The following is a 14,352-nucleotide window of genomic DNA, read 5'->3' on the forward strand; positions in this document are numbered from 1 at the left end:
AACTCACCATAATGCAGAATCAGTGGGAGCCCTGAGCTTGTTTTCCTGCAACTAGATGGTCCCATCTGGGGGTGACGGGAGACAGTGACACCCAAAGTGTGTTTTTTTGTTTTGGTTTGGTTTTTTTGCAGTACGCGGACCTCTCACTGCTGTGGCCTCTCCCACCGCGGAGCACAGGCTCCAGATGCACAGGCTCAGCGGCCATGGCTCACAGGCCCAGCCGCCCTGCTGCATGTGGGATCTTCCCAGATCAGGGCACGAACCCATGTCCCCTGCATCGGCAGGCGGACTCTCAACCACTGCACCACCAGGGAAGCCCGAAAGTGTGTTGCTTATGTCCAGTCTACTCCATGATCTCATTTTGGTTGCTGTCACTGCAGAAAACCCTGCTTCACAAAGATAGGATGTTGGAAATGAAAGCAGGCTTTTCCGTGCTTTTGTGGCAATCTCAGGATATTCCACCTTGACTTTAATCCAGAATGTATGGAGGTCTGAAGTTGTCTCAAACATACTTTTAAGGCCACCATCATTTGCGATCTCAAGCAATTGATCCTCTTCTAGCGCAGACAAAGTCGATTCACCCAGCTTATTCACAAATGGGTTACAGATCCATTCCTTCCCAGTTCGGGAGTCTTTTGTGGTTGGGAAGTAATGCTCAAACTCTTTTGAAAGCTGAGATAGGTGATCATGCATCAGCTGGGAGAAAGAAGGCCCCAGTTCAGTCTCTTTCAAAATCTCTGCTAATGTTTGAAACATGTCAAAAATCCCAATGTTCACTCGTCACCCCCATAATTCCAGTTTGGCTTTGAATGCAGTCACTTTATCTGCCAACTTGAACACAGTTGTTGTTCTCCCCTGAAGTGACAGACTGAGTTCGGTGAGCAGGTTGAATATGTCACACAAGTAAGCAAGTTTTGCGACACATTCTGTGTCACTGAAATGTGCTGCCAGTGGTGACTGTTTTTCTACAAGAAATCCCTGGAGCGGCTCTCATAACTCAAAAACTCTGGCCGGTGATCTACCTTTAGAAGCCATCTCATTTCTGTGTATAAGAGAAGACGTGTGTGCTCTGGGTCCATCTCCTCACAGAGGGGCACGAACAGATGTGAGTTAAGGGCATGTACTTTAATGTCGTTGATAATTTTAACCATGTTCTGCAAAACATTGTTAAGTTCAGGTACCATTTTTCGGCTAGCCAGCATTTTGCTATGGATGACACAGTGTGTAGACACACATTCAGAAGCGACCTCTTTGACCTGTAGTGAAACCAGAAAGCCGTCCAGTCATGGCAGCCGCTCCATCTGTGCATATACCAACACAAAATGACCAATTCAGTTTTCCTGATATGTAATCATTCAAAGACTTGAATAGTTCTGCAGCTGTGGTGTTGGTTGGCAACAAAAGTGCACATAATATATCCTCATGCACATCCTCCTGAAAAATATATTGCACAAAAACAAGCATTGTTGCCTTGTTGTCAACATCGGTAGACTCGTCAACCTGGATTGAGTACCACGGTGACTCATTAATCCTCTCTAACAACTGTGCCTCAATATCGTCTGCTATTTCATCAATTCGTCTAGTTATGGTGCTAGCCGAAAGAGGAACACGTGCCACCTTTTGAACTGCAGCCACTCCTGAAAGTTCATGACACATATCCTTAGCAGTAGGCAGGATCAACTCTCCACCAATAGTAAAGGACTTCTTAGCTTTAGCAATGCAGTTAGCCACTAAGAATGATGCTCTCAATGCAGACACATTTGATGAAGTGGTAGCCTTCAATGATTGTCTCTGTTCTTCGTGTTCACGTTTTTTTCTTTTGAAAAACTCCAAAGGCTTGTGGGGGTTTTTTTATATATAAATTTATTTCTTTATTTATTTTTGGCTGCGTTGGGTCTTCGTTGCTGCGAACGGGCTTTCTCTAGTTGCAGTGAGAGGCGGCTACTCTTCATTTCGGTGCGCGGGCTTCTCTTGTTGCAGAGCAGGGGCTCTAGGCGTGTGGGCTCAGTAGTTGTGGCTCGCGGGCTCTAGAGCTCAGGCTCAGTAGTTGTGGGCTTAGTTGCTCCGCAGCATGTGGGATCTTCCCAGGCCAGGGCTCGAACCCATGTCACCTGCATTGGCAGGTGTGTTCTTAACCACTGCACCACCAGGGAAGTCCCCAAAGGCTTGTCTTTTAACGCAGGGTGCTTGGTCTCCATGTAGCGAAGCAGTTTTGAAGGTTTCATGGCTCCGTTGGATAGCCAGTTGCCACAAATTATACAAAGCAGGTTTGGAGAATGTGAATCACCTGTTGCAATGAACCCATAATGTAAGTAGGACTCTTGGTATTTCCTTTAAAATGAAGCTTTCTTTTTGTTGGCAGTCTTAGAGTCTTCTGCTGTCTCATCATTGGGTCTTTCCCTCTTTTTTTTTTAAATTAATTAATTTATTTATTTTTGGCTGCGTTGGGTCTTTGTTTCTGTGCTAGGGCTTTCTCTAGTTGCGGCAAGCAGGGGCCACTCTTCATTGCAGTGCGCGGGCCTCTCATTGTCGCAGCCTCTCTTGTTGCGGAGCACAGGCTCCAGACGCGCAGGTTCAGTAGTTGTGGCTCATGGGCCCAGCTGCTCCACGGCATGTGGGATCTTCCCGGACCAGGGCTCGAACTCGTGTCCCCTGTATTGGCAGGCAGATTCTCAACCACTGCGCCACCAGGGAAGCCCTTCCTCTTTTCAAAAGAAGCTCTCCAGCACTGTTTGTTTTTTACCTATTTTGGCTAGGGTTAGCTTGAGGGCTTACCAAAACCGTGGCTGAGACAAGTGCGCAGTACGGGAAAGAGGTGTGGACGGAAACGGTAAATAAAATAATGGGTGGGCCACGCATGGACTAAAGTAAGTGTTGGATTCTGACTTAAAGCCTGCCACCAGATGCAGCTTAACTGTCACTTGCCCCTCACTGATAGGGTTTTGATATGAGTCTGCGAGCAATTGATTTATTATGGTCACTGTGCAGTCAAACTCCTCTGCTAATGATAATCAGTATTTGCAGCCGCTCCCCAGCGCTAGCATCACTGCCTCAGCTCCGCCTCAGATCATCAGGCATTAGATTCTCATAAGGAGCGCGCAACCTAGATCCCTCACATGCGCAGTTCACAGCAGAGTTCGTGCTCCTATGAAAATCTAATGCCGCCACTGATCTGACAGGAGGCGGAGCTCAGGCAATAATGCTAGCGATGGGGAGTGGCTGTAAATACAGATGAAGCTTCGCTTGCTCACCCGTCACTCACCTCCTGCTGTGTGGCCCCAGACCGGTACCAGTCAGTGGTTGGAGGGTTGGGGACCCCTGCCCAAAAGGCCCCCAGAGATTCTTCTCCTAGTTTCCAGGAATCCTGGGTTGACTTTGCCTCGAGAAGCAGTGTAAAGCAGTGGAAAAAGCAGACAAGCCTGCCTTCTAACACTGACCTCACCACACCTAAGGCTGCATTGCTTTAAGGAAGTGGGTCTCCCTAGCTTTAAGTGGAAGTGAAGATACCCACCCCATGAGGATGCTGTGAAGATTAAATGAGATAATACAAATAAAGCTCCTGGTGCTCAATAAAAATATTCCCTGTTCTCTTTTTAAAAATCTTTTTGTTCATCTTCTAGAAGTTTCTATGGCCTTGGAACCCTAGAAATCCTACCCATCTACTTTGTTCCCATCTGCTCAGTTTGCCTTTATTGGAGAAGTAGGTACCGAATTGTTTCATCTTTCTAATAGCAAAGAGAGACATCTTTCTCTTCCTCATCCAAAAAGTCCACATCCTATTGAGCTACCCATTAAGTTTCTACTCCTTGTCTGAGGGATGCCTCCAGTTCTTAGTCCATTTTCAGAGCAGAAAAACCATTCTGTCCTAAGCCCAGAGGCTAAACAAGAATCTCCTAATTCAGGCTGTCATCCAAACTATTAGCCACTTCTCTGGATTTGCTTCCCTGTCTCATGACTATGTACCCACTTCTCTTCCTCCCCTGGGGTATGACCTTCCAGAAGTCTACGACTGCATTCACCCCAAACCAAACAACATGGTAGTAATCAGAGTACCTATAACTTCCACCAAGGAACAGAGGGGTCCTATCTCATACCAGTTTAGGCATCACACAAAGGGGTCAAGGGGAGATAAATAACTGAAGCTACATATAACAGTTTACTACAAATTCTCAATTCTCGACACTAAATGGGAACAATACGAAGTATGGATAGACAAATAATTCAGAGACTCACAGCTTCAACCAATAGTTTCAACTGTCTTGTCTTGCCAACTTTACCAACCACTAGTAAACTATAAAAGTAAAAGTAAGCAATCACAATTTCTCTTCTGGCTTCTCAGCAGGAAACAGGAAAAAGATTAAAAGTTGGAAAAGAAACACAGCCTTGGGTTAACAAAAATCTGGAATCTAAGCAGCCACTGGACAAATAAGAGCTGGCTTGTGTGCTCTTAATTTAATTCACCCAGCCTATGAGCAGTATCTGGACACAATCACATAGAGTCTTGTAGAACATTCCACTCAGGAGACCCACATCCTGCCAGATATGGCGGTTTTAAATAAGTCCATGATTCTTCGACACTCCTCCCTTAAAAAGATAGAGTGTAATTCCCCTCCCCTTGAATGTGGACCAACTTGGCAACTCGTTTCTAATGAATGGAATGTGGCAGAAGAGATACAACGTGACTTCCAAAGCCAGGTCACTGTGGAACAACTCACTCTGGGGGAAGCCAGTTGCCATGTCTTGAGAACACTCAATACAGGTCCCCAAGGCCACGTGGAGAGGCCTCCATGGAGAAGAACTTAGGCCTCGCACCAACCAGCCACGTGACTGAGTACCCGAGAAGCCCCTCCAAAGCCAAGCAAGCCTTCAGATGACCCCAGCTGACATCTGACCACAATCTCCCAAGAGACTCAGGGCCAGAACAACCTGGCTAAGCCATTCCTAAATTCCAGACCCACAGAAACTGTGAGAGATATAAATAAATTAATGCTGTTGTTTTAAGCTACTAAATTTTGGAGTGATTTATACACATTATCAGATAAATATCTCACCAGGTAAGTCAACAAAAGGGAATGATAATAACCATTCCCTAAGAATGTAGTTAAGCTACTTACTTTTCTCCTTCTGCCTGGCCCGTAGGTAAGGGTGAAAAAAATGAATTTGTATATATATATATATGTATGTCACGTCATAATGAAGAAATATAAAGAAGGTGCCAACCTCCTTAAAGCCCTGTGATAAGTAAGTATCATCAGGAAATGGCAGTTGCTAAAAACCTATTAAATACCTCACTTGTCCACGTAGGATCTCAGAGTGGTAGAAAAGGCGTAGCAGCACCGCCCACTAGGCATGGCTTCTGAGGGTGTAGGCTAAGGCTTCAGTACCCAGTTCTGTGCTCGGGGTGAAACAAAGCGCTGTACCATGTGAGAGAACCTGGATTAGGACCCCAATGCCATCCCCACTGCTTTAGTCCAAACTCTCCGTTTCAGGAGTCACACTCTCCAGTCATGGAGCATTCTCTCCTCTAGGGGGCAGAAACAAACAGAGAAACACCAGACGCAAAGCTCTTTTGTTTACTTGTTATCTCAGACTGGCTTGCTCCCCTCAAAAGCCTCTTTTCACTGATAGATTTAGTTCCTTATCAAAGTCCTTGAAAGAAAGCCACAGTCTCCCTTTCCATCCTGATATGCAGAGGTCTGGACAGAATACATGCTGTCCTGTGCCTTAATCTCTTTTCTTTATCTGGCCTCCCCACAGGTTCTGGCTGCAGCAGCAGCTGGGCTGCCACAAGGCAGTCAGCAGGCAGCTGCGTGATACGGGTGAAAGAGGAACAGTCTTGGAATCACAAGATCTGAGTTTCAGTCCTGGCTCTTCCACCCACTTACTGGTCTGAACCTTGCCTGGTCCTGAAAAAAAACGAACTGGTCCTGAAAAAAAACTAACTTATATTAGTAGAAGAGCTAAGAAGGAGATGGGGTCTAGGGCAGGAAGTCCTTACCTAATAGAACAGAAGGAAAAGGGCTAAAAGCTGGAGGGGAACCCAGAAGCCATACAGGTCCCCAAGGCCAAGTATAAGGCCAATCAGAGCACCAAATCTGGATGGGCCTCAGACCAAGACGGAGCATCCCTTAAATATCCCTGTGGCAACAGTCACTCAATGGACACAGCCTGAAGTCATCACAGCTGGCACTTCCCAATAACAGCACATCTTTCCTCTATCAGTTGGTGAGGACTGATGCTAGCTGTTGTTCTTCTCGGGCCAGCAAGAACACAGATATAGCCCAGTCTAATTTATAGGATCAAGGGGGTTGTGACAGTGTGACTTTGAACAAAGTACATCTGTAGTTTATTCATATATAAAATGGATCAATACCAATGCCTATACCGTGTCCTCCAGAAGGTGGCTGAGAGGACCCATTGAGATTTCTGTCAAGATGCTTTGCAAACTGTGAGTGCTTATTCAAATATATTAGTTTTAAAGAATATAGAGGCAGCCACTGCACCACAAATCATGGAGCCTGCCTGCGATGCATCTCTTGCATGGAATATACCTCCTTAGAAACCAGAGGGAGGTCTCTACAGTCTAAACTAAAACGGACTCAGAGCAGCCAGATTCTATGTCCCATGTATCAACAGTAACATCCTTGTCCTTACTTGCAAATAGGGGAAGAAAAACATGGGTGCTGAGTTTGGAAAATAAAGCTTCAACCAACTGCATTAGTCCCACTTCTCCTTCTACCCACCCTGGAAACCCCACTCCTGACCCAGCCCTATCTCTCTAAAATTCAGCTGTTCCTTTATTAACTTCCTGAAATGATGAGGGATTTCTTCTGGCCTTGAAATTAGTACAGGGCTGTTAGTGAAGGGCTAGGATCAGCATTACCCACCCGTTTGGGGACTGCTGAGATGAAATCCAAAGAATTAAATAAAATGTCATGATCTCATTCATTTAGAATGTGTTTTGACCGAAGATGAGCTCACATTTATCTTGACACTATCTAAAAAAAGGGATTCGTTAAATAAATGTATAGAATAAATAAGAAAGAGGGGATGCTTTATCAGTCTATTTATGATCACTTATTGAGCACCTTTAATAAGCCCAGCTCAAGTTACTATAAGGCGCATGAATGGAACACAAGTGGGCAGGATATTCTTAGTGGAAAGGGGAGTTTTGAGGTCAAATGTGAATGAGAAATGCAAGGTTGACAAGACTTAACCAGGTTTCGTTACAGGAACACTGCTCAGAAACTTTAAAGCCAACATGCACTGCAAATCTCCTAAAGAGGAACAAATTCTTTTTTTTTTTTTTTTTTTTTTTTTTGCATTACGCGGGCCTCTCACTGTTGTGGCCTTTGCCGTTGTGGAGCACAGGCTCCGGACGCGCAGGCTCAGCGGCCATGGCTCACGGGCCCAGCCGCTCTGCGGCATGTGCGATCCTCCCGGACCGGGGCACGAACCCGTGTCCCCTTCATCGGCAGGCGGACTCTCAACCGCTGCGCCACCAGGGAAGCCCAACAAATTATTTCTTAAACTCACTTAACCCCAAAACTCATGTTTTACAAAGTTCCTCTTCCTGTGTTACAGAAACACTGTGATGAGGGGATACAGATGAAGTATACAATGTAGTTCCTGTTCTTCAAGGAGCCCATAATCTTGCTAGAGAAGCAAAGTGTATAAATGTGCACAAAACAATGACTGACATGTCACATAGAACAGTAGGATTTTAGGTAAAATAGGAAATCAGAGTAGGGAAGATCAGTGTGGTCTAAGACACCTGGAGAGAAGATTATGGGAAAGGTGCAATTCAGCTGCGGCTCCAAAAAAAACAGGGCAAAGGAAAGGCCCCCAAGTGGAAGGATGATGGTGAATATAGACAGAATAAAGAGTGAGGGAGGAAGCGGGGTTGTGGGGAGTGGGGCTTGTATAAATCTGACTTTCCACTTGTTCAGGGACACCAACAATCAGGGGTGTTACTGGACAATCCATATACACTCGAAATTATAAACTACTTTATAAATGTCTTTTTTTTTTCTTTTAAGCACAAATGATCACTAGTAATTCCTTCTGGACTAGCTTTTCTTAGGAGAAAACAATATCAATAATAAACATGTCAAGAGAGGCTTCTGTGGTCCCTCAGGTGGCCTAAAAGTCCTCTGCTTTTCCACATACCCACCACTCCTATCCACAATTCCAAGGCCCCAAAGGCTCTGAAAAACTTAGGTTCTTTTCCTTGACTCATTTTGTGGCAAAACCTTTCCTGAACTGATGAGAAGCTATTTATAGTCTTTATTCCACTTAGTGTAAATATCCATTCCTTTTGCTGTAGAAATAGTCACATATTTGATTATGGGGAACTGCCCTAGACCCCACTGGAATGTTCTATAAATTACGGTATATGGGCCATGTCATCTTTCTAAACTCTTAAAACTTTAAAATTTTGAAATGCAAGGGTCTCCAGTAAGGGATCGTGGACCTGTAATTCTTTATACCCTAGCTTTATGCTGTCTGTGAAAAAAGGGTTTGCTATGTAGCACTGATTTAAAGGGAAATTTCATTAGTGATGCTAGGTTTCCAACTGAATGGCTGCTTAATCTCAGAGGATAAGAATGCCCAGAAAAAAAAGCATACCACCACAGACTTCCTGGTCTTTTGCCCACAGGGAAGCTATCGTTAATAGTCTGCTAATCCCACAGGAGTTAAGAGGGGAGACCCCACTTCCTTGGCACTCAAGCTGGCAGGCAGCAGTAGCCGCTCCATGGGAACAAAGCCTCCATCTACCATCTCATGCGTCACTTACCACGTGTCTTCAAAGCTCAGGAGCAGAGGCCACAGTGGCTGCTCCGATCCCCCTTGCTGAGATTTGTTTACATCTATCAGTGCAGGAAAATGCTACTGATTTGGGTTGTTGCCCATTCCACTAAGGGAAAATGAGGAAAGGAGGCTGGGTAATCCCAACGAGCAGCCAAGCTCCAATCAACACCAGTGCAAAGCTCTCTACGATCAACTCCGGGCTTTCAGGACTACTGCTGCTCTGTTAGAAGAGGAAGTTTACTTATGCAAGATTTCCCAGGGAAACATGCAGCATCTGCTAGAAGAATCTAAGCCTTAGCCTGGTTGAAAGTATAGAAAAATCTTCAAGCTTTTCAGAATGAGCAGGGAGAAAAGAGAGGAATAAACACGTCCTCTTAAAATCTGCAAACACCAGCTTTCATTCAGCAGCCTAAAAACCAGCCAGAGCCCTAGGTCAAGGTCCAGAGTCCAAGTGTCTGTGATGTGAGGCTTTCGCTTCTCGGCTCCAAACAAGAGCAAAAGTCCAGTGCTATGTCAGGGCACCTCAAAGCAGGGCCTCGCATAGGTCTAGCTTTGCTAGGTCTCTGACACAGGTGACGCAACACTGAGGACACCAAGCGCAAAGTCACTGAACTAATTAGCCTCAAAACCTTAAGTCTCCATGTCTGCTCCAAGAAGAGGTTACTGACTTCTCCAAGGATTCTTCTCAAGAATGAGCCACCAAACAATAACCTTATAACCTTATCTTTGTTCACAATGTGGCTCTGAGGCCAGACTCTACTTCATGGCCTCCATACCTGCTTCACAAGGGCCAAGCATGGTGGGGTGTTTTTGTTTTTAATTTGAATAATTAATGTGTCCAAACTTTAATATGAACTTATTTCTTTTTGCTTCAGTACTCTACCAAACTTATCTTTTACTGCAGTAACATGATTTGGTGTATCAACTATACCATTCACTGCTTTTTATATTTAAATGATTTTTTTAACATCTTTATTGGAGTATAATTGCTTTACATTTTTGTGTTAGTTTCTGCTGTATAACAAAGTGAATCAGCTATATGTATACATATATCCCTATATCCCCTCCCTCTTGTGTCTCCCTCCTACCCTCCCTATCCCACCCCTCTAGGTGGTCTCAGAGCACCGAGCTGATCTCCCTGTGCTATGCGGCTGCTTCCCACTAGCTATCTATTTTACATTTGGTAGTGTATATATGTCAATGCTATTCTCTCACTTAGTCCCAGCTTACCCTTCCCCCTCCCTACGTCCTCAAGTCCATTCTCTACGTCTGCGTCTTTATTCCTGTCCTGCCCCTAGGTTCTTCAGAACCATGTATTTTTTTTTTTTAGATTCCATATATATGTGTTAGCATACAGTATTTGTTTTTCTTAGTTCCCCGACCAGGGATCAAACCCACAACCCCTGCACTGGAAGGCGGATTCTTTACCACTGGGCAACCAGGGAAGTCCCAAGCATGGTGTTCTGCAATAGCAGGGGTGCAATAAACATTTATGGGATAAAGGAAGTATAAACCTATAAAGGTTTGCGGAAATTACATATTCTGGATAAAAGTCTGATTTTTTTTTTTTTTGAGGACAGGAAAAGATAGGTATGAGAGAGTCTTCCAAATTCTACAGGTACAAAGGAATGGTTTTAGAAACACACCAAGACCAGTAGAGCTTACTCCTTCATTCATTCACCCAACAAATATTTACTGAGCTCCCACGTACCAGGCATGGTTCCAGGTTCTGGAGACACATAGGAAAAGCTCCCCACCCGCATGGAACTTACAGCAAAGTAGCTAAAAGCAGAGGCTTTGCAGTCAAGCGTTCAAATCCCAGCTCTATTACTTAACTAGAGAAGTTAGAAAGGGAGTTTATTGTGCTCTACTTGCTCACCTTGAAAATGGGGATAATAGTACCTATCTTGCAGTAATATTTATGAAAATTAAGTGAGAATCCCTGTAAAGGAATCAGCAAAGCACCTGACACATAGTATATTTTTAATAAATTTTACACCCTGGGACTTCCCTGGTGGCACAATGGTTAAGAATCTGCCTGTCAATGCAAGGGACATGGGTTTGATCCCTGGTCCGGGAAGATCCCACATGCTGTGGAGCAACTAAACCCGTGCGCCACAACTACTGAGCCTGCGCTCTAGAGCCCGAGAGCTACAACTACTGAACCCGAGCACCACAACTACTGAAGACGGCGTACCCTAGAGTCCGTGCTCCACAACAAGAGAAGCCACCACAATGAGAAGCCCACACGCCACAACGAAGAGTAGCCCGCACTCACCACAACTAGAGAAAGCCCGCGTGCAGCAACGAAGACCCAACACAGCAAAAAAAAAAAAAAAATTTTACACCCTGATCACTACCACCCTCAAGTTAGTCTTACCATATTACTGTTAGTTTCTTTCTTTCTTTTTTTTTTTTTTTAATGGGTTTGAGAGAGTTAGATCCTTAGGAAGAGAGAACAATTAGTGGGCTGCTGAAGTGAACCTGGGCAAGAAGCTGTGAAGAGGAAGAGAATTTGAGACAGTTTTAAAAAAAGGTGGTGAGGGGAGTGGTATTTACCAGCAATCCCACTCAGGAGAATTGAAAATATATGTCCACACAAAAACTTGTATTAGTCGGGGTTCTCCAGAGAAAAGAACCAATAAGATAATACAGTGATATGTATAAGAGATTTATTACAAGAAGTGAGAGCCCTCATTTCTAGTAATAATGTTTATTGCCAGACTCCTGCACTCCTCCCAAATGTTCAGCGTTAACCAAGTGAGAAAGTTAACTAGGGAAGAGACAAAGGAACCCCCACAGAATCATCTAGACGAACTGGTGTCTAGACGAATTGTCTAGACGAATCATCTAGACAATCATCTAGATGTGACCTCAAGCCCAGTTATTTGCATTGGGAGAGCTTGAGTCAAGGAAGCAGATGTACAAATGCACCTCAGGCCAATACCTGTTGTTACCTCATCAAAGATGCCCCTGCTCCAGCTCCTAGAGATTCTGATTCTACTCTCCTTTCCATTTTTCTCTCCCATCAGGCCTTGCCACTCTCTGCCCTCCCTCCCCCTGGCGTTTGCGTTCAGATTCTCTTTCTCTGTCATGCCCGCTCATACCGTGACTAGTAGTAGTCCCCCCAGCTATCCACCTGCGTATGTCCCCAAAAGTTACCCCCTCTTGGGGTTACCCCTTCTATTCCAGTTAGCCCCAGGCTATGGGGACCTGCCCCACTCCCCCATGAGCCCAGAGCAGGCCTCAGGACTCCAGCTCTCTGGTCCCTCACTTGTCTGGGTCAGGCTCCATGTACCAAGCACAAAGCCATGGCAAGTTCTAGCTCAGTGGTTTGCAACTAAAATTAAACAAACAAAATGGACAAATAACATTAACTGGCATTTAGTACGTGCTTACAGTGTGTGTGTCAGGCACTGCCCTAAGTTCTTTACAGGTAGGACTCATTCACTCCTCCCAACCTCCCTATGAGGTGGGTCCTGTTATTAACTCATTTTACAGATGAAAAACTGAGCTACAGAGAGGCTAGAAAAACTGCCACAGGTAACAAGCTAGGCCATGGCAAAGCCATGATTCATACCCACACAGTCGTATTCCAGGGCTCAACTCTGATCTCAATCCTATAATACAGAAAAATACAAATATACACTCAGTCCCTGCCTAAAAGAGGCCCCTAACTCAGCAAGGGAAGCAGACAGTGGATTATAGCCACAAATTCACAACAAGTCATGGCTTTATCTTTGTGATTCTCCTCATACAACAGCTACACATCCTGCACCAAGTCCAGTCGGGAACTTCCTGCTAACGCACAAAGCAGAACTAATTACAACCAAAAGGGGAGGACAATTACACAATCTCTTTTAAAGCAGGAAGTTACTCACTGAGAAAGTATTTTCTCATTCTTATGTGAATACTAATGGCTAAAACAGAAAGAACACATCTTGTACATCAACTACACCTCAATTTAAGAAAAATAAAATTAAATAAATAAGTAAAGGACACATCTATCGCTCAGGAGATAGCATTTCTCACATCAAACCAAATATAGGACATGAGAAAGTGAGATCATACCTGAAATCCTGGGAAATTCAGCCTAATATTTGCTAATTTGACCTTCTGTTGGATTCTCTTCCCATAAAACTCACCATGGTAACATTCTTTTTTTTTTTGCGTTACGCGGGCCTCTCACTGTTGCGGCCTCTTCCGTTGCGGAGCACAGGCTCCAGACGCGCAGGCTCAGCAGCCATGGCTCACGGGCCCAGCCGCTCCGCGGCATGTGCGATCTTCGCGGACCGGGGCACGAGCCCGTGTCTCCTGCATTGGCAGGCGGACTCTCAACCACTGTGCCACCAGGGAAGCCCCCCCCCACGGTAACATTCTAAGTGAGCCTAGAAGACAGTTCTGACTCATTCTAAGAGAATATTGAGAAGCTGGACAACTGTGGAAATAGAACGAGCAATCCTTTCAAGAAAGAGATAAGGATTTCCCTGGTGGCACAGCGGTTGAGAATCTGCCTGCCAGTGCCGGGGGGCACGGGTTCAAGCCCTGGTCCGGATGGATTCCACATGCCGCAGAGCAATTGGGCCCGTGATCCACAGCTACTGAGCCTGCGCTCTAGAGCCCGCGAGCCACAACTACTGAAGCCTGCGCTCCTAGAGCCCGTGCTCCTCAACAAGAGAAGCCACCGCCATGAGAAGCCCATGCACCACAACCAAGAGTAGCCCCTGCTCGCTGCAATTAGAGAAAGCCCGCGTGCAGCAACGAAAAGCCAACGCAGCCAAAAATAAATAAATTTATTTATTTAAAATAAATTAATTAATTTTTTTGAAAAGAAAGAGATAAGTAATTAAACCGAATGTTATTGTACTTATCTAGGCTCTTCTCCTTCTTTTTTGATGCATCACCAGTGACTAATTCAGTTCGAATCAGACATCCAAAAACTGAGCAAAAGAATCGATTCAGATCCAAAGTTGACACACAGGTAGTACACACTCAGGCCAATAACCAAAGTCCAGGGTGACAGAACTAAGGAACACATTGCCTCTAAGTGAACACAAATTTAACCTATTTTTAATGTTCTCCAGAAAAGCTTTCAGAGTCTATCTAGGTGAAATGATGGGGTATCTGATAATACTGAAGCCCAGAAAACTTTCCATTTTAAACCCCCCTTCGGATCCCAGGACTCCTCCCTGCCACAGCATCCAGCATGGAAAGACAAGACTGAAGTTCACCAACTTTCACAAAGTTTGCCTTTGTGCCAGAGACAACGCTATGTGTTCCCCCAACCTCCTTTCATTTTCTTCCTGACACACAACTTGTCTACTGTGGTTGGATGGGGCACATGAGTTCTAACCAAAGGAATGAGGGTGGAAATGATGCATATCACTTTCAGGCCTGTCCCTAAAGTCTCTTGTGAGATCTTCCACTCACTTCCTTCATCCACCAGCCAGATAGAGAGGATCCTGAGGAAAACTCAAAGCCCTCAGATGATGACGCCACTCATGAGCACATGGAACAAAGCTCTACAGTACCACCCGCACC

The 14,352-nt window shown here is 44.9% G+C and overlaps 1 protein-coding gene across 14 annotated transcripts in view; it reads right to left on the reverse strand.

Moving 5' to 3' along the window:
* Positions 1-14,352, reverse strand: part of CFLAR (CASP8 and FADD like apoptosis regulator) — a 57,561-nt gene that overhangs the window by 14,909 nt on the left and 28,300 nt on the right. The gene's annotated exons all lie outside the window — the stretch shown is intronic.

Source organism: Monodon monoceros, unplaced genomic scaffold (assembly GCF_005190385.1).
Source record: "Monodon monoceros isolate NGI ecotype Baffin Bay Population unplaced genomic scaffold, NGI_Narwhal_1 Super_Scaffold_16, whole genome shotgun sequence".
Taxonomy (NCBI): Eukaryota; Metazoa; Chordata; class Mammalia; order Artiodactyla; family Monodontidae; genus Monodon; species Monodon monoceros.